At 49.8% G+C, this 13,926-nt stretch overlaps 1 long non-coding RNA gene and 4 other non-coding genes across 10 annotated transcripts in view; all 5 read right to left on the reverse strand.

Annotated features, from left to right (window-relative positions):
* The window catches only part of LOC143394184 (uncharacterized), a 78,849-nt gene extending 73,818 nt beyond the window's left edge, over nt 1-5,031 (reverse strand). For all 6 annotated transcript variants that reach the window (XR_013090670.2, XR_013155361.1, XR_013155364.1 and 3 more), the window contains exon 1: nt 3,969-5,031. This is a non-coding gene — a long non-coding RNA (uncharacterized LOC143394184). The remainder of the gene's footprint in view (nt 1-3,968) is intronic.
* Nucleotides 895-986, reverse strand: LOC143396070 (small nucleolar RNA SNORD116). Its single transcript, XR_013090959.2, has one exon. It is a non-coding gene; the product is annotated as a small nucleolar RNA SNORD116 (small nucleolar RNA).
* A 3,998-nt stretch (nt 5,032-9,029) lies between the features above and the next one.
* LOC143641562 (small nucleolar RNA SNORD116) lies at nt 9,030-9,121 on the reverse strand. Its single transcript, XR_013155397.1, has one exon. It is a non-coding gene; the product is annotated as a small nucleolar RNA SNORD116 (small nucleolar RNA).
* A 1,725-nt stretch (nt 9,122-10,846) lies between these two features.
* Nucleotides 10,847-10,938, reverse strand: LOC143386676 (small nucleolar RNA SNORD116). Its single transcript, XR_013089684.1, has one exon. It is a non-coding gene; the product is annotated as a small nucleolar RNA SNORD116 (small nucleolar RNA).
* A 1,707-nt stretch (nt 10,939-12,645) lies between these two features.
* LOC143386677 (small nucleolar RNA SNORD116) lies at nt 12,646-12,737 on the reverse strand. Its single transcript, XR_013089685.1, has one exon. It is a non-coding gene; the product is annotated as a small nucleolar RNA SNORD116 (small nucleolar RNA).
* Between the last annotated feature and the right edge of the window lie 1,189 nt (nt 12,738-13,926).

Genomic DNA, 13,926 nt, shown 5'->3' on the forward strand with positions numbered 1-13,926 from the left:
CAAAAAAATTCATTCCTGAGGTCTGCCACAACAGTGGCTCATTCGGGATCCCAACAAATTATATGCTCTATCAGAAGGCACATCAACCACTGTGCCTGAAGCCTCACGGGCAGACCAAAAGCACACAACGATACTAAGGCTTTTTCCTGAAACACTTCTGATGCCCCAACTCGAGAGTCAACCACCTATCAGGAGGATCCATTCCCAGAAGTTGCAGCCAAAGGACCGGCTTGTGGTAAGACCCAGTTTCTTCTTTTGCATTCCCTCAAATGGCCATCTACTCATCCTGGCGCTGCTCCCTCTTTAGACCCACCCTTCCTTCCCTTGGTGGACAAACGCTCTTGCCAACATTGTGGGACAATACCACTGGCAACACTGTAGCATTTCAGGAAAAAGAGAAAACCCACCACATTCCCGGAAACACCAGGCCCCTGTGCACTATAGAAGGGTCTCCCATGCTTTGTGCTGGGTCTGCCTCCGCCTTCCACCTAAAGTGGTCCTCAATTTTCACTGGAAGACCCAGCAGACCGGCATGGTTCCACTGGCCTGGGAATAAGCATCTCCAGTCCATAAGAGGACGAAACTTCTTCTCCTGTGCCATGGTCCAGAACCTCCTAGTACGGCTGAACCCTACAGCCGAACACCCACTAGGATATAATCCCGGGCAGGCCAAGGTCTTCCTCAACATCCTGAGCTCTGCATCACCCATGCATGCTGAAACCAAACGAGGACTGACAATCAGAGTACTACAGGCTCGGAGCCTAACGCCACCTGAACTCGGCTGGAAAGAGCCTTCCCTTCCAGGTTCCATTCCCACAGAGCCCCCGTAGAAAACGGGGCACAGGGTTCTCCCCTCTACCACCCAACTCACTGCAGCCCCCTGGGCTACGTGGTGGACCTCAGTTTCGATGAGAACGACGGTATAGAGTTTTCACTCATTTTGTTCAGCTTCCAAGGAATGTTTTTGTGGTAGTCATCATCGATCCACGCTTGTGACCCTCACCTGGCAAGGAGCAACCTCGGTGACTTGGGGCAGGGAGACTCTTACCATCGTCAGCTATGAAGGGCCACACTCAGGTAACAGAGGGCACGGGCATGCGGGTGTTCCCCGTCCTCCCTGGGTATCTTCCCACAGCCAGAAGAGCCGGCGGCAAACCTCAATCAGTCCGAGAAAACCCGACCTGCCATGCGTATTTAAGGAGACAAAAGAGAGGGATGCCCATGAAACATAACCATGACTGGCCTGCTCCGCAGCCTGCTGTTCCTCACTACACACTCCTTAGGGACTGCAGCCTTTTCAGTTTCCTATGCCATGCCTGCCTCATCGCAGTTCCAATGGGGCTCCTAAGCTGCCCAGGAATCTCTTCCAGCCACAGAAAACCGATCTGAGAATCTCCATCCAACCCTACAAACGAATGTGACCCTGACACCTTCCCTCCATGGGATGTCCAAGCATGGAAGGACCAACTTGAGAAAGTACGTCCTCTGGAGACCTCCTGCCTCTCTGGGACATCGCCACGAGAATCTCGGAGCCCCACATGACATAGATTCCAACAGGAACTGTCGCGACCCCTTGCCCGCAAGGAAGACACAACTCAGGAATCTTCTTTCAGCAGTTTATTCAGGCCCCTGATATTTCTTCTAATCTCTCTCCTGTCGGATGCCCCTCCCAGCCTTAATAAAGCATCCCAAGCCCCAATGCGAAGCTGCCAGGTGGAACTTTCTCACAGGGTGCTGAGAAACCATGCACCAACTCTCCCAAACAAGGAGTTGTTTGTTACAGACCACAGTGGAGCCAGCGCCATCTTGCAATGGCGACCATATCTGCAGAAACGGCTCACCACAGTTCCCCCCTTCTGTTTTCTGAAAACAATACAGGCGAGAGTAGAGGTCCTATCCCACTATGCAGAAGTGGCTGCATAGTATGGCTCAGTCCTAAGGAGGGCCCTTCCCCAGATCTGAAGCCATATCAGCCGACGCCTTTTTTCGTGGGGCGGGGCGTGGACATCAAACCCGCATGCAATAGGACATGCTCTCCTTGAGGTCCACTTCAAGGATCACTCAAGTGCAGTGCCTTGCCTCGCATCCTGTATCGTGACGAAGGTGGACGAAGGGGGACAGCTAAGGCTGAACTATGGCTGCACACAACGACAAACGAGTTGACAGCAGCCTGAAAGAAAGGCACGGACTTTAAGGCGATAGAGAAGCATTAGTGTGGAAACCCACCTGCGTGCAATGGCAGCAAGACCGGCAGAGTGCAAGGGCTTTCCAACACTAAGAGAATAACGAGGAAAGACATGACGATCCCAGTGCAATGTTATAATAACTTGGGGTGCAACGACCATGTCAAAGATTTACTGTTTAAGCTGCGCAAGCCAAACTTGAGGTGAATTGCCATTTTCTAAAGCTGCAAGAGCTTGGATGATCATAGCCTTATCGTGAGCATTGCGGGCCTTGAGGCGACAGAGAAACTACAAACAGAGAAACATACCGAAGCAACACATTGCACCAAAAATGCCTACCCCCACCCACTCTTTAAAAAAGGAAAAAGCAGAAGATATCCAATTGGTGAATTGACCCAAAGTCACGGGATCAACACGAGTGCTATACAAGACAGCTATCTAGGTTAGTTGAGACTGGATCATGTCTTCCGCTTCCATGGACCAATTTCCAGCCAATGATGCGGGAAGCATTCCTGGAATCATTAAATCTGACAGAGGTTATGCATAAATGTGCACGTTGGTCAACACAACCCAAAAGCACTAAGTCAGCCAATTCTTCTACCTGAGCTTGGAGTAAATCTATTCTTTGGTTGGCAGCTAAAATCCCTGACAAAATATGTTGATTAATTGTATTTTGGGATTCAAGTATGGTGGAAGTTTGTTGGACAACTTGATTAATGGTGGCAGCAGTTTGTACTTGATTGGCCATAGCCATTCCGGCTGTAACCGCTGCAGCAGCAGATACCGCCACGGCTGTCACTATAGCCGCTGTGATTCCAAAATCTCTGCGGACTCTAAGTAGCTCAACAATAGGGAATTTATCAGGATCCGCAGTGACCGGGATTGGGACAAAAGTTGGAATTTTTATAATCACTGCTACAGTCCAGGAACCATTCCAACACTCAGATAAGAGACAGGTAGTATGAGAACAATCCAGCATCCCCAATGAGGTGGCCTTAGCCAAAAGGAATAAGAAGGGGGATTGGACACAGACCATTGCAGGAGGCAATGTGGCATTATACAACAGAGAGTTGAATGAAACAGATGTAAGTCTATTACCTTGTTCACTTTCCCTAACAGTACCAGAAATATTAGCCAGCCAACTTTTGGCTCCTACCAACTGAGCCAGTGCAGAAATATCGGCTGAAGCCCCCTTTTCATTGGAAATCAGCCATTAAAACCAGGACCAACCTACTCCTGTAGAGGAGTTGGCACTATTGTTAAAGTTATAAACATACCTATCAAGAGAGGGGGAAAGGGAGAAACCTTTAGCAACTTGATGTTTCTCCCAAGAATGATCCTGACAAGGCGTAAATGTTGGGGGGAAACCAAGATTAGGGGAACAGTAAGGAGAGGCCTTGAAATGAGTGGCATTATAAATACTACTAGAAAAAGGAGGCACTGGGATTAGTACCTCGGAGATAATAGCCAAGGTAGTTATGTTAAGAGCAGAGCTGCTGTTTGCAGGGGTCTCTGAGCCTGATTGCTTCCCCGAAGCTACCTTGCTCAATACAGCACTGATAATGCTTCCTGAGACCTGATTGGACCGCAATGGTTCCTCCCAGTTAGTCAAATTTTTGGTCTTAAGGCTAATGCAATTAGCATTTCTAAGGCTGAAACAAAAAACTCCTGTGAGATTAACTTGAGATTGATTAAAAATTCTCTCCATGTCCCCTCTAGGAGAGGCACAGGGAGCAGACATCTCACATGAGGTTGAAAAAAGAGTGGGGAGGACACTAGAATTACCATGAACCGGCATCGGCATTGGCCAGGCCCGTGCCACTGCCCACCACCGCATTGGTGTCGCCTGTGCCATCGGCACCAGCACCAGAGCCAGAGCACTTAGCAGAATGAAGATCCTCATCACAGGATTGTTGTGGTATCTCTTGTTGCTGGTCAGTTGATGTCGAGACTCTTCTTGTCAAGCGTTCAGGGACCCACAATGGTTCCGTACGATCCTGGGGAAAAACACATACAGATCCTCGTGCCCATGTCAGCACGGGGTCAGGGCCGTTCCATTGGCCCGTAAGAACATCCTTCCACTTAACATAGCCAATCACAGAGGGCTGAGGGGACACATGTCTATCGGCCGCAGAGCGACCATGAATATCCAAATTCAAAAAATTAATGATAAAGAGAGCTAAGGACAGGCATTCTTTTGGAGTGTGTTCAGCTCCTATTCCCCCTTTTTGTTTTTGTAAAGTTTCCTTTAAGGTGCGATGAGCACGCTCAACAATGCCTTGTCCTTGAGGATTATAAGACAAACCATGAGTAAGTTGCACTCCCATAGTAGAACAAAAAGCTGTAAATTGTCTGCCAGTATAAGCAGGTCCATTATCAGTCTTAAGGGATGCAGGTGCACCCCATGCTGCCCATGCCTCTAAACAGTGAGTAATGACATTACGTGCCTTTTCTCCCGATAAAGCAGAAGCATGGATAATTCCAGAGCACGTATCAACGGAAACATGCACATACTTAAGGTTACCAAAGTCAGGTATATGTGTGACATCCATTTGACAAACAACCAATGGCTTTAATCCCCGTGGGTTTACTCCATAATTAGGGGGATGAAGAAATGTGACACAATGGGGACATTGCAATACTATCTGCCGAGTATCCGCTCTTGAAATGGAAAAACGCCTGTGCAGCGTTAATGCATTAACATGGAAGTTTTGGTGAAACAACTTAGCCCCCTCTAAGGAGGAAGCCAAGCATATCAATTGGCCTCTGGTGGCTAAGTCCGCACAGGCATTACCTTGGGATAACGGACCAGGAAGAGAGGTGTGAGCCCTGATGTGCATTGGATAAAAAGAAGCAGTGCGGTTAGAGATAAGCTGTTGAAGCTGAGTAAAGTAAACAGACACATTGTGGGCATCACTAATAGTTCCCACGGTCTCCAGGACTTTTAGTGCTTGTACCACATAGCTGGAGTCCGAAATAAGATTAAAAGGAAAAGAACACTGTTTAAAAACTTCAATAACAATTTGTAGTTCTACCCATTGTGGATTTCCAGGAGCAAATTGATGCTGGATAGGGGGAGAGTCATTAATTACATAAGCTCCCATTCCAGACTTGGAACCATCAGTAAAAATGTTAACAGCCCCCGGAATTGGACTGGATGAAGTTACCTTAGGGAAAATGATGGGATGTTCTTTAACAAAATGGAGTAATGGATGAGAAGGGTAGTGATTATCAATACTCCCTTGAAACGAGCAACACAGAATAGCCCAGTTGTCTAGAGTAGCACATAAAACATTAAGTTGAGCTTTAGTGTAGGGTATGATAAGAGAAGAAGGTGATTGGCCGAAAAATTGAATGCTTTGTTGAATCCCTTTAAGTGCCAATGCTGCAACAGCATCAGGATAATATTCTAAGGATTTTCCTGGGGATACATGTGGGTGGATCCATAGTAAAGGCCCATCTTGCCACAGTACTCCAGTAGGCTATCGCATAGTGGCAAGCACACATAACTGGAAAGGTTTATCACTCTGGAGCCTGCATAGAGTGGCATGCTGTATAGCTTGTTCTACTTTTATAAGGGCCACTCTAGCCTCAGTAGTGAGGCTACGAGGGGAAGCAAGATCTGGATCACCCTTAAGAGTAGCATACAAAGGCTGGAGCACAATATTAGGAATATGTAAATATCCTCTTATCCAATTAATATCTCCCAGCAATTTTTGAAAATCATTTAGAGTTTGGAGATCTTGAGTCCTGATGGTAATTTTTGTGGTTTTAATTTGTCATACCCAATTGTCGCTCCCCAAAACCTGATAGAATCCCCCGTTTGAACCTTTTCAGGTGCGATGTGCAGTCCATGTTGAGCCAACAGCATCACGAGTTCTTTATAAGCCTCATAAACTGTCTGTTCTAATTTTGCGGCCAATAATACATCATCCATATAGTGAATGATCTTGGTGGAGGAATACTTACGTCTGAGAGGTGCGAGTGCCTTCCCCACATACATCTGGCACATCGTGGGACTGTTAGCCATCCCCTGTGGCAACACCACCCACTCAAACCTTTGATCTGGTTCTTCGTGATTACACGAGGGAAGGGTGAAATCAAAACGTTGGGAATCTTTAGGATGCAAAGGAATGGAAAAGAAACAGTCTTTAATGTCAATAACAATTATATGCCAGCCTTGAGGAACAGAGGAGAGCAGAGGCAGCCCTCTTTGAATGGGCCCCATAAGCTGCATCTGAGCATTAACTGCTCGTAGATCATGCAGTAGGCGCCACTTCCCTGATTTTTTCTTAATGACAAATATGGGAGTATTCCATGGAGAAGTAGAAGGTTGGATGTGACCCAAATCAAGTTGTTCTTTGACTAGATCATGGGCTGCTGCCAGTTTAACCGAGGGAAGAGGCCACTGAGGCACCCAAACAGGCTCCTCGGTGAGCCATATTATGGGTATTTGAGCCCCAGTGGCCCCTAGGAAAAACCCAGACCAAACCTGTTAAGCTTTTGATGACCTTGCACAGGATGCTTACACCCCTGTAGGTGTCTATTAGGGTCCCCAAAAATCTTTCCAGCGGCATCCATCATCCTTGCTACAAAATCTGAAAAGGGTTCTGTAGGGCCCTGCAGAATCTTAGTCAAGTTACCAGACACCTCTCCTCTATTTGGAAGTGACTTCCATGCCCGAATGCAAATGTTGTTAATTTGATCATATGCCTCAGGAGGGAATCCTGTCTGCTGATTAGCAAATCTGCCTTGTCCCAAAAGCATTTCCTTGTCCCAATGGGGGTGTCCCGCCGCATAGTTTTGGGCAGCCTGCTCTACAGCGCCCTCTAGCACAAAGGCTCTCCAGTCCAAATATTTGCCTGGAGAAACACAAGCCCGAACAAGGCTAGCCCAATCAGAGGGAGTCATACAGTATCTAGACAGACTCTCCACCTGAGTTAATGTGAAGGGGGCACCCACCCCATAAGTGCACACAGACTCTGCCACGGTCTTCACAATTTTGAAATCTAAAGGCTCATGGAATCTTCCCCTATTGTCATCCTGGAAAACTGGATAAGCAAGACCCATCTCAGCGTTAACAGCCCTCCATGCTTGGGCATGGAAAGCTCTCCTCGAAACACCCTCACCGTACGGCAGCGGGTCCGGAGGATCATTTTTCTTGAGCTCCTGTTTATTTTTGTTCCCTTCTCCCATAGTTAAACTCCCTAGCTGCCGAGACAGTCTCCCGAGCTCCTCCTCCTCATCGTCCTCCTCTTCTGACCCACTTTTGCATGGGAGTGTGCGCAGGGTACTGAGATCTGGATACAAGCGTTTCCTCCCCCGTTTCTCGCTCTGCACATTCCCTTCCTCCTGAAATATTTCACTCCGTGCCAGAGACAATCGCCTCCTCCCCTGTTTCTCGCTCCGCACACTGCCATCCTCCTGAAATACGTCACTGCCTGCCAGGGATAATTGTTTCCTCCCCTGTTTCTCACTCCGCACACTCCCACCCTCCTGAAATACCTCACTGCCTGCCATTTCTGATCTTTCTTCATGTAATTGCTCTAAAACTTCTTGTCCTTTAGTAAGTGCTTCCTGACATCTGCCGTCTGCGAGGCAACTACGGATCATCTTCCAAAGGGGTATCACCCCACCCTCTAATATGCCCTGCTCAGAAGCAAAGTCAAGATCTGTGCCTAACTTATCCCAGCTAGGCAGAGTAAGGCTGCCCGAGAACGCGAACCACGGGGCAACAATATCTGTCTTCTGTAAAAATCTCTGTAAAGTACTACGTTTCACTTTTAGGCCCTTGGAATGTAACAGGTTATCTAGGGCCAGGAGAAGCGGACTTGAAGATACGGCACCCATGACACAACAAAAGACACACAACAAACAAAAGTGAAAGTAAGAGCGAAAGTACACAGTGCAGCTGCAATAACATATAATGCTCTCTCTGGCTTTACAGAGGAGCTACCGCTTTGATAGCGGGTCCCAATTACCTAGGACTAATCTCCGCTTTGACCGCGGGTCCCAATTAATCTGGGACTGATCTCCGCTTTACCTGCGGGTCCTACTTACCTGGGACTAATTGGTGCACCACCCCTGACTGCTGAAAGTTCTGGTTCCCGGGTTTTCAGCACCACTTGTCGCGACCCCTTGCCCGCAAGGAAGACGCAACTCAGGAATCTTCTTTCAGCAGTTTATTCAGGCCCCTGATATTTCTTCTAATCTCTCTCCTGTCGGATGCCCCTCCCAGCATTAATAAAGCATCCCAAGCCCCAATGCGAAGCTGCCACGTGGAACTTTCTCACAGGGTGCTGAGAAACCATGCACCAACTCTCCCAAACAAGGAGTTGTTTGTTACAGACCACAGTGGAGCCAGCGCCATCTTGCAATGGCGACCATAATCTGCAGAAACGGCTCACCACAAGAAACCCCAGTCCCACCCATACGCTCCGATGCCTGAAGCCCACAACTTGTGCAGGAGAGGAGACCATCACTGGAAGACCCAGCAGACGGCATGGTTCCACTGGCCTAGGAATAAGCATCTCCAGTCCACAAGAGGACCAAACTTCTTCTCCTGTGCCATGGCCCAGAACCTCCTAGTACGGCTGAACCCTACAGCCGAACACCCACTAGGATATAATCCCGGGCAGGCCAAGGTCTTCGTCAACGTCCTGAGCTCTGCATCACCCATGTATGCTGAAACCAAACGAGGACTGACACTCAGCCAAACGCCACCTGAATTCGGCTGGAAGGAGCCTTCCCTTAAAGGGTCCATTCCCACAGAGCCCCCGTCGAAAAAGGGGCACAGGGTTCTCCCCTCCACCACCCAACTCACTGCAGCCCCCTGGGCTACGTGGTGGACCTCAGTTTCGATGAGAACGACGGTATAGAGTTTTCACTCATTTTGTTCAGCTTCCAAGGAATGTTTTTGTGGGAGTCATCATCGATCCACGCTTGTGACCTTCACCTGGAAAGGAGCAACCTCGGTGACTTGGGGCAAGGAGACTCCTACCATCGTCAGCTATGAAGGGCCACGCTCAGGTAACAGAGGGCACGGGCATGCGGGTGTTCCCCGTCCTCCCTGGGTATCTTCCCACAGCCAGAAGAGCCGGCGGCAACCCTCAATCCGTCCAAGAAAACCCGACCTGCCATGCGTATGCAAGGAGACAAAAGAGAGGGATGCCCATGAAACATAACAATGACTGGCCTGTTCCGCAGCCTGCTGTTCCTCACTACACACTCCTTAGGGACTGCAGCCTTTTCAGTTTCCTATGCCATGCCTGCCTCATCTCAGTTCCAATGGGGCTCCTGAGCTGCCCAGGAAACTCTTCCAGCCACAGGAAACCCATCTGAGAATCTCCTTCCAACCCTACAAACGAATGTGACCCTGACACCTTCCCTCCATGGGATGTCCAAGCATGGAAGGACCAACTTGAGAAAGTACGTCCTCTGGAGACCTCCTGCCTTTCTGGGATATCGCCACGTGCATCTCGGAGCCCCACATGACATAGATTCCAACAGGAGCCCCAGTCCCAACCATACGATCCGATGCCTGTACCCCACAATTGTGCAGGAGAGGAGACCCTCAACGCCTGTCCAGCGCCTAGAAAGGCACTTGGCAAAGAGGTGAATTCCATCACTCTCTACTTCCTTCAGGCATAGGCAACAATCCTTAGGAACTACTTTGGACCCAGTTACGCCTTTCCTCTGCCCAAACCATGCACGACTGTCCTATGCTCAAAAACTAGAAGCTGATGTCTCGGGTTCACATGTGCCTCCTCCAAAAAAATTCATTCCTGAGGTCTGCCACAATAGTGGCTCATTCGGGATTCAAACTGCGTATATGCTCTATCATATGGCACATCAACCACCGAGCCTGAAGCCTCAGGGGCAAACCAAAAGCACACAACGATACTAAGGCTTTTTCCTGAAACACTTCTGATGCCCCAACTCGAGAGTCAACCATCTATCAGGGGGATCCATTCCCAGAAGTTGCAGCCAAAGGACCGGCTTGTGGTAAGACCGAGTTTCTCCTTTTGCATTCCCTCAAATGGCCATCTACTCATCCAGGCGCTGGTCCATCTTTAGACCCACCCTTCTTTCCCTTGGTGGACAAACGCTCTTGCCAACATTGTGGGACAATACCATTGGCAACACTGTAGCATTTCCGGAAAACGAGAAAACCCTCCACATTCCTGGAAACACCAGGCCCCTGTGCACTATAGAAGGCTCTCCCATGCTTTGCGCTGGGTCTCCTTCTGCCTTCCACCTAAAGTGCTCCTCAATTTTCACTGGAAGACCCAGCAGACCGGCATGGTTCCACTGGCCTGGGAATAAGCATCTCCAGTCCACAAGAGGACAAAACTTCTTCTCCTGTGCCATGGCCCAGAACCTCCTAGTACAGATGAACCCTACAGCCGAACACCCACTAAGATATAATCCCGGGCAGGCCTAGGTCTTCCTCAACGTCCTGAGCTCTGCATCACCCATGCATGCTGAAACCAAACGAGGACTGACACGCAGAGGACAACAGGCTCGGAGCCTAAAGCCACCTGAACTCGGCTGGAAGGAGCCTTCCCTTCCAGGGTCCATTCCCACAGAGCCCCCGTCGAAAAAGGGGCACAGGGTTCTCCCCTCCACCACCAAATTCACTGCAGCCCCCTGGGCTACGTGGTGGACCTCAGTTTCGATGAGAACGACGGTATAGAGTTTTCACTCATTTTGTTCAGCTTCCAAGGAATGTTTTTGTGGGAGTCATCATCGATCCACGCTTGTGACCCTCACCTGGCAAGGAGCAACCTCGGTGACTCTGGGCAAGGAGACTCTTACCATCGTCAGCTATGAAGGGCCACACTCAGGAAACAGAGGGTACGGGCATGCGGGTGTTCACCGTCCTCCCTGGGTATCTTCCCACAGCCAGAAGAGCCGGAGGCAACCCTCAATCCGTCCGAGGAAACCCGACCTGCCATGCGTATGCAAAGAGACAAAAGAGAGGGATGCCCATGAAACATAACCATGACTGGCCTGCTCCGCAGCCTGCTGTTCCTCACTACACACTCCTTAGGGACTGTAGCGTTTTCAGTTTCCTATGCCATGCCTGCCTCATCTCAGTTCCAATGGGGCTCCTAAGCTGCCCAGGAAACTCTTCAAGCCACAGGAAACCCATCTGAGAATCTCCATCCAACCCTACAAACGAATGTGACCCTGACACCTTCCCTCCATGGGATGTCCAAGCATGGAAGGACCAACTTGAGAAAGTACGTCCTCTGGAGACCTCCTGCCTTTCTGGGATATCGCCACATGCATCTCGGAGCCCCACATGACATAGATTCCAACAGGAGCCCCAGTCCCAACCATACGCTCCGAAGCCTGAACCCCACAATTGTGCAGTTGAGGAGACCCTCAACGCCTGTCCAGCGCCTAGAAAGGCACTTGGCAAAGAGGTGAATTCCATCACTCTCTACTTCCTTCAGGCATAGGCAACAATCCTTAGGAACTACTTAGGACCCAGTTACGCCTTTCCTCTGCCCAAACCATTCACGACTGTCCTATGCTCAAAAACTAGAAGCTGATGTCTCGGGTTCACATGTGCCTCCTCCAAAAAAATTCATTCCTGAGGTCTGCCACAACAGTGGCTCATTCGGGATCCAAACTGCGTATATGCTCTATCAGAAGGCACATCAACCACCGTGCCTGAAGCCTCACGGGTGGACCAAAAGCACACAACGATACTAAGGCTTTTTCCTGAACCACTTCTGATGCCCCAACTCGAGAGCCAACCATCTATCAGGGGGATCCATTCCCGAAAGTGGCAGCCAAAGGACCGGCTTGTGGTAAGACCCACTTTCTCCATTTGCATTCCCTCAAATGGCCATCTACTCATCCAGGCGCTGGTGCCACTGGAGACCCACAATTCCTTCCCTTGGTGGACAAACGCTCTTGCCAACATTGTGGGACAATACCACTGGCAACACTGAAGAATTTCCAAAAAACTAGAAAACCCACCACACTCCCGGAAACACCAGGTCCCTGTGCTTTAAAGAAGGGTCTTCCATGCTTTGCGCTGGGTCTGCCTCCGCCTTCCTCCTAAAGTGGACCTCAATTTTCACTGGAAGACCCAGCAGACCGGCATGGTTCCACTGGCCTGGGAATAAGCATCTCCAGTCCACAAGAGGACGAAACTTCTTCTCCTGTGCCATGGCCCAGAACCTCCTAGTACGGCTGAACCCTACAGCCGAACACCCACTAGGATATAATCCCGGGCAGGCCAAGGTCTTCGTCAACGTCCTGAGCTCTGCATCACCCATGTATGCTGAAACCAAACGAGGACTGACACTCAGCCAAACGCCACCTGAATTCGGCTGGAAGGAGCCTTCCCTTAAAGGGTCCATTCCCACAGAGCCCTCGTCGAAAAAGGGGCACAGGGTTCTCCCCTCCACCACCCAACTCACTGCAGCCCCCTGGGCTACGTGGTGGACCTCAGTTTCGATGAGAACGACGGTATAGAGTTTTCACTCATTTTGTTCAGCTTCCAAGGAATGTTTTTGTGGGAGTCATCATCGATCCACGCTTGTGACCTTCACCTGGCAAGGAGCAACCTCGGTGACTTGGGGCAAGGAGACTCCTACCATCCTCAGCTATGAAGGGCCACACTCAGGTAACAGAGGGCACGGGCATGCGGGTGTTCCCCGTCCTCCCTGGGTATCTTCCCACAGCCAGAAGAGCCGGCGGCAACCCTCAATCCGTCCAAGAAAACCCGACCTGCCATGCGTATGCAAGGAGACAAAAGAGAGGGATGCCCATGAAACATAACAATGACTGGCCTGTTCCGCAGCCTGCTGTTCCTCACTACACACTCCTTAGGGACTGCAGCCTTTTCAGTTTCCTATGCCATGCCTGCCTCATCTCAGTTCCAATGGGGCTCCTGAGCTGCCCAGGAAACTCTTCCAGCCACAGGAAACCCATCTGAGAATCTCTTTCCAACCCTACAAACGAATGTGACCCTGACACCTTCCCTCCATGGGATGTCCAAGCATGGAAGGACCAACTTGAGAAAGTACGTCCTCTGGAGACCTCCTGCCTTTCTGGGATATCGCCACGTGCATCTCGGAGCCCCACATGACATAGATTCCAACAGGAGCCCCAGTCCCAACCATACGATCCGATGCCTGTACCCCACAATTGTGCAGGAGAGGAGACCCTCAACGCCTGTCCAGCGCCTAGAAAGGCACTTGGCAAAGAGGTGAATTCCATCACTCTCTACTTCCTTCAGGCATAGGCAACAATCCTTAGGAACTACTTTGGACCCAGTTACGCCTTTCCTCTGCCCAAACCATGCACGACTGTCCTATGCTCAAAAACTAGAAGCTGATGTCTCGGGTTCACATGTGCCTCCTCCAAAAAAATTCATTCCTGAGGTCTGCCACAATAGTGGCTCATTCGGGATTCAAACTGCGTATATGCTCTATCATATGGCACATCAACCACAGAGCCTGAAGCCTCAGGGGCAAACCAAAAGCACACAACGATACTAAGGCTTTTTCCTGAAACACTTCTGATGCCCCAACTCGAGAGTCAACCATCTATCAGGGGGATCCATTCCCAGAAGTTGCAGCCAAAGGACCGGCTTGTGGTAAGACCGAGTTTCTCCTTTTGCATTCCCTCAAATGGCCATCTACTCATCCAGGCGCTGGTCCATCCTTAGACCCACCCTTCTTTCCCTTGGTGGACAAACGCTCTTGCCAACATTGTGGGA

Source organism: Callospermophilus lateralis, chromosome 3 (genome assembly GCF_048772815.1).
Source record: "Callospermophilus lateralis isolate mCalLat2 chromosome 3, mCalLat2.hap1, whole genome shotgun sequence".
In the NCBI taxonomy this organism is placed as follows: Eukaryota; Metazoa; Chordata; class Mammalia; order Rodentia; family Sciuridae; genus Callospermophilus; species Callospermophilus lateralis.